Raw genomic sequence first — 6,004 nt, 5'->3', positions numbered from 1 at the left:
TTTGTCAAGAATAGCTTTATGAGCGAGGGATATGTGTAAGAGCTCAAGGATGGAGATGAGCGCGGGTGTCTTCCCTTACTGTTCTACAAGGTCATACTCAGGATTGGTAGATGAAGAAGCGGTATTTTTAGTTGAAGCACCTGGAAAAGTAATTTTACCTCGACGAGTTGTAACATGACACTCAGAGGTAGGCTCGGAAGAAGATCCAACACCTCTTAGGACAATCTTGGATCGCTGAGGAGGATTCTCAAGGTTTTTGTTGTTGATGGTAATAGTAGAGATATGATTGTCCATCGAGATATGATTGATAGTTGAATCATAGTTGTAAGGTGCTCTAGTATAGTTGGCTTGATCATCTGTGACTTTAGCTTTTCCCTTGTCATGTTTTGGGAATGGTTCCTTAAACATCTCATGTTCTTGATTGGATGAGTGTCCCTCAATCTCAATGTCACCTCTATCAATGAGATCTTGCACAATATTCTTCAGTTGATGACAATTACCTATTTTATGACCCTTGCTTTTATGAAATTCACAATACTCATCATCATTCCACCAGTTTGGTTTGACCTTTGGTTCATATGGAGGAAAATCTGGAATTGTGATCACCTTGTTTGCCACCAGCTTTTTCAAGACTGACTCAAGTGGTTCTCCCAAAGGAGTGTACTTCCTTCGTGACCTGGAAGTTGTTTGAGTATTCACCTGATTGTTTGTAGAACTTGATCCCAAAAAGATGAATTTGGGTCGCACTGTGTTGGCATCAACAACACCATCATTGACTGTGTTCTTGTTTTTATTCCAAAATCTTGGCTTGTCTTTTCCTTTAAAGTCATCTTTGTTTTCCTTGAATATCTTAATGACTCCTTGTTCAATTAGGACCTTTTCTGTTGCTAAGCCTTTTTCAATGACGTCCTTGAAGGTGGACAAACAAGCTTTCCTTAGATCATAGCCAATGTCTTTGTTAACATTTTGGGTGAACATTTCTACCATTTGTTTTTGTGGAATTTTGCAAGAGCATCTGCTAGCTAGATTTCTCCATCTTTGTAAAAATGATGCAAAAGATTCTCCCTCTTTTTGCTTGGTGTTGCACAAAGTAGTGACTGATATGTCTGTCTCTATGTTATAGGAGAAATGTTGAATAAATGCCTCTGCTAAGTCACCCCATGACTTAATACCGGGTGGGAGTTGGGAGAACCATTCCATAGCTTGATCGCCTAAGCTTTGTGGGAATAATCTCATCAAATATGTCTCCTCTGAAGCTACTTCAATGCAAGCTGTGAAAAATTGTCTTATGTGTGCCTTAGGATCCCCTTTTCCTCTATACTTGTCAAATTTAGGTGTCACAAATTGTGTAGGAAAAGGAGGCATTGGAATGCTCTTGTCAAATGGATAAGGACATATGTCTCTCATTGTGTAAGTTGGCTTTGGTGTATTTATGTCCTCCATTTTCTTTTGTAAGTCCCTAATTTGTTGCTCTAAACTTCTCTTAGGTGGAGATCGACTTCTTGGACCATATCCTATGTTTGAGGTACCCATTGGAGGAGGTACATGTTGCATATATGGATGATATTGATCATACACATGTTCATATGGAGGAGGTCTATAGTGATGCTGCATATATGGAGCACTTGGTATAGTTTCATGTTGAGGAACACCATATCGATTTTGCGCATGTATACCATATTCTACAGGCATGTCATGTTCTATTGTGTTGCCCCCAAATTTGACATGAGGTTTCCTTGTGTCCAAATTTTGAGAATGCCTTGGAATATCCCATTGCTTTGGTGGTTGATCCTTAGCATTGGTATGTGATTGAGCATATTTTTCTCCATAAGACTTCCATAATGGTCTGCGAAGGTGAGTATCATATGTTTGACCATGTGTATGTGGGACCTCTGGTTTTTGAAGCAAAGATGATGGTGATTCAGGTACCATGTGTGGTCCTCTATTTCCTCTACTATTAGGTCTCCTTTGATGCATGTTGGAGTGAGGTTGTTGCAAAGGTCTATGTTCCATTATTTGAGACATGTCAAAATCATGAGGTATCTTGGCTCCACTTTGTGCCATCATGTGTAAGAAGTATTGTCTATCCCTCCTCATTATTTCCTCAACCAATCGATTGAAATGGGGATTCATAATGGATTCTTCCACATCTGCTGAATGTACTGAAAAATTGTCCATATTGTCATTGTGTGTAGCATTGTTGTTTGTAGTGTCCATGTTCTCAACATTTGGATTGTTTCTTAGACATCCATGTCCAGAAATGTAGTGTGATCAGTATTGAAAAATAAATCATTGTCATACTCATAAGAACTCATGTTTGCGGACTCTTGAGCTTCTTTAGTTTCTCTCCTAGATTTTTGAAGACGGGTTTCAACCATGAACTAGGTATTGACCAAGATGTGTGAGACTAGATGAAAAATGGAAAGAGTATGGAAGACCAAGAGTTGGATGAAATGTAAATGAGTCTGAAGTGTACTTGTAATGTCCAAAGTGTAAGACCAAGTATGTATGTAGTAGAGTAGGTGTGACTTCCAAAGAGAGGATAGTTTCTCTTGATGAGGTAAGCTGACCTTGACCCTAAGTAAGACCAAATGAGACCCAAAGGTAAGAAACCTTGATGAGGGACCACTTAGCAAAGTGTTGTTGTATGTGGTGTGTTGACAAAGTATGATGGGGACAAGCAAGTGACCTTTTGACTCAAGTTTAGACAAATGTGAATGTAATGCGAGATGTGAAGCAATGATGGACTTTGTGAGACCCAAGGACAGGTTGAATGCTAAATGAAACCTTAGAGAGATGACCTAGGAAGCTCAAGATTTCCGAAACTAACTGTATTTGCTTGCTGGACTGTAACAGTTTTTCAATTCTGGACACAGACGCGACTATATACTTCACAGATGCGTTTTCCTGACACAGACGCTACTCTGTTTAACACAGACGCGCTTCTGAGATTTTCCTGTTTATGTTTGCTGGACTGTAACAGTTTTTCAATTCTGGACACAGACGCGACTGTATACTGCACAAACGCGATTACCCGACACAAACGTTTTTATATTCAACACAGACGCTGTTATAAACACAAACGCTATTTTGCCCTTCACAGATGTGCTTAGACAATATAGACGCAGTTAAAACAGACACAAACGCATTTCTGTAAATTTTGTGCAATTTTTCCAATCTGTGAAGTTGTTTTGTTGTGACTCAATCTGACTGTTTGACTGATTTTCGTGACAAGAGGACACAATGTTGATGAGGACCCAGTGTTTGCAAGTGTTTAGACTGACAAGAACTCCAAGAAAAGTGTGTTGTTTGATGTAAAATGTTTTGCATACACTTGAAGACACAAAAGACACAATGTTTTGCTGTTTGGTCTTGAATGTTTTCAATGTTTAACATAAGTCAAGCAAAATTCTTATGGCTGGCCAAGACAATAGTTGTTGATCCCACATAGGGTTTTACCCCCGAGGCTATGCTATTCAGAGCGGATACTTAGATGCTTGACCTCACTGGCTCCACCCTCGGCACTCACTTCTCGGGTCAGCCAAGCATCAGTCCCCATGAAAACTCCCCATGGCAAACTTTGTATCTCTACTAAGAACCGTATGTGTGTGGGTCGCTACCAGAGGTCCAACCTCCTACCCCAACAACTAGAAGGATTTGGGCCTCTAAAACAAAATGGTGCTAGTAAGGGCATCCGCTTGTGTGGCCATACATGCGGCACTTTCAGCTCTGTAAATACAGAAGGCTCCCAGCCGGTAGAGGTTACGCCCTACAACTGATCAAATAAATTTGATCAAACGGGTTTATGGGGAGACATAGTGTCGGTATGAACTAATCAGCACACGTTATTCATAGTTTTCACCATGAATACATTTATAGTGGTTCGAATGAGGTGGGTTTTCCTCGCTACCAATTGGGTCGTCCTCTTCTCACTAGTAGTCCTAATGACCACATGGGAAGACAGGCCCTCTAAAGATTAAACAAAAAGAGCCTATTGCTCAAGACACAAAAGACAATGATTCAATTTTAGTGCACCAATGGAAGTGTTTGCTAGTCTATGAAAACAAGGCACACAATAAAAATCCAAAAAAACCTTGCCAAGGACCTGCACCAAAGATTTGTTAGTAGTTTGGGTTGTTTTCAAATGATCACCCCTTCCTGCAAACACACAAGTTAGGTAAATTTTAAAACTCAAAAGACTTTGTGAAAATAGAGGCCTTCAACCAAACGATTTAGCTTCCAAGGCAAACTGCACCAATTGTGTTAGCTAGATCTGAAAATGTTAGTCCAAAAGTAAACCAGATCTGAAACCCTAAATGCAAAATCCGAAAACCGAATCAATAAAATTTTCAAAATTTTCAAACAAGCAATACACAGACCCGATTACCTCCTACGAAGATGCAACTCCGCAATAGAAATGCGGTTCTGTGAGACACAGACATGATTAAAAACTACAGACGCGCTTTTTGTACTCAGACGCAGGTGAATACGACACAGACGCGCTTCTGTAACACAGACGCGCTTCTGTAACACAGACGCGCTTCTGTAACACAGACGTGGATAAAAAAGACACAGACGCGCCTATCCCGGAACCTGCAAAATGAAATATTGACAAAACACAGACGCGGATAAAGTTGTCTCAGACGCGCCTAAAAATCAAAAATGCGATCCGAAAGTGCACAGACGCGAAAATACCAAAAATGCTGCCGAAAATGTCCGATCTGCAACTTCAAAACACAAGATCTGCAACAAGGAGGTTAAATGCAAAGGGACGAGAGTCCCACCGGGCGTGCCAAAATGTATATGGTGAAAATGGATAACAATAATAACAATATTGAAAGGCTAAATGAATTCAACCACAAAACCCTAGCCTAACAATCAACAAAGATCCACCAGAACATATGAAGATTAACTAAGACAATGCAAATCACATGAAATCACAAGGATTATACCATCACATGTCCAATAGGGTTTTGATCTCCATTCTTCCTATCTCCATTGATCTTGCTTGATATATTTGCTCTCAGATTTTATATGCACAAAAGCTCAACAAAGAACGGAATGTGGTTGCAAGTAAGATCGTAGTGTAGTCAAGTCCTCCAAATTGTCGATTAGGGTTTGATAATGAAGAAGGCATATCCTTATATAGAAGACACTATATGAAATGGAGGGATAAGATTGAGAGGTGTAAAAGGAGGTCGGCCAAGATTAGAGGGTAGGTAGAAGAAATAATAAAATAATGAAAGGGGTAGGTAGTGTATGAATTAAGAGATGAGTGACATGTGTCATGTGTAGAAAAAGCTAATTAATTAATTAAATAAATAAAGATTTATTTAATTAATAGAAGAAGTAGGATAATTAAATAAATAAGAATATTTATTTAATTTAGGAAAAGGATAATTTAAATAAATAAATGTATTTATTTAAATGAGAAATAAGGCTAGAAGAGGATAAATGAATTAATTAAATAAATAAAGATTTATTTAATTAATAGAAGAATTAGGCTTAGATAATTAATTAAATAAAATATTTATTTAATTAGACATGACAATTTTAGGTGTCTACAGATTTGATGTGTAATAGAGAACCATTTATCTTGGGAATGATCAATTGCATAATATGAAGTAACAAACGCGTTATGAGCTACAAGATTCAATGTGCGGTGATCGAGAAGTGGTTGAAGATGTCTAGAAGAATGTGTAGTTAATTGCAATGTAATCTAATGGTCAAGATTGAACCGATGTGTTTGTATCTCTATGAGAATTGTAGGGTTTGTGTTGTGTTACCGACCTAATGTATTTGTTTTTAAGGTTGATGGATTGTTTGAAAATGTGTTGGAAAATCTGGCTGTGTGATAGTGATTATTGCTGAATTAGGAGGTGTGTCTACAAAATATTGTGAAGGCAGATAGGAGCAGTAAAGGATCTGATTCAACAAATAAGTGCTATTACTAGATCAGCAAAGAACCTATTGTTCTCTAACCATTACAACAATAAAATCCTGT

The sequence above is a fragment of the Cryptomeria japonica genome, chromosome 10 (assembly GCF_030272615.1).
Source record: "Cryptomeria japonica chromosome 10, Sugi_1.0, whole genome shotgun sequence".
In the NCBI taxonomy this organism is placed as follows: domain Eukaryota; kingdom Viridiplantae; phylum Streptophyta; class Pinopsida; order Cupressales; family Cupressaceae; genus Cryptomeria; species Cryptomeria japonica.
Note: the sequence above shows the minus strand (reverse complement) of the source record.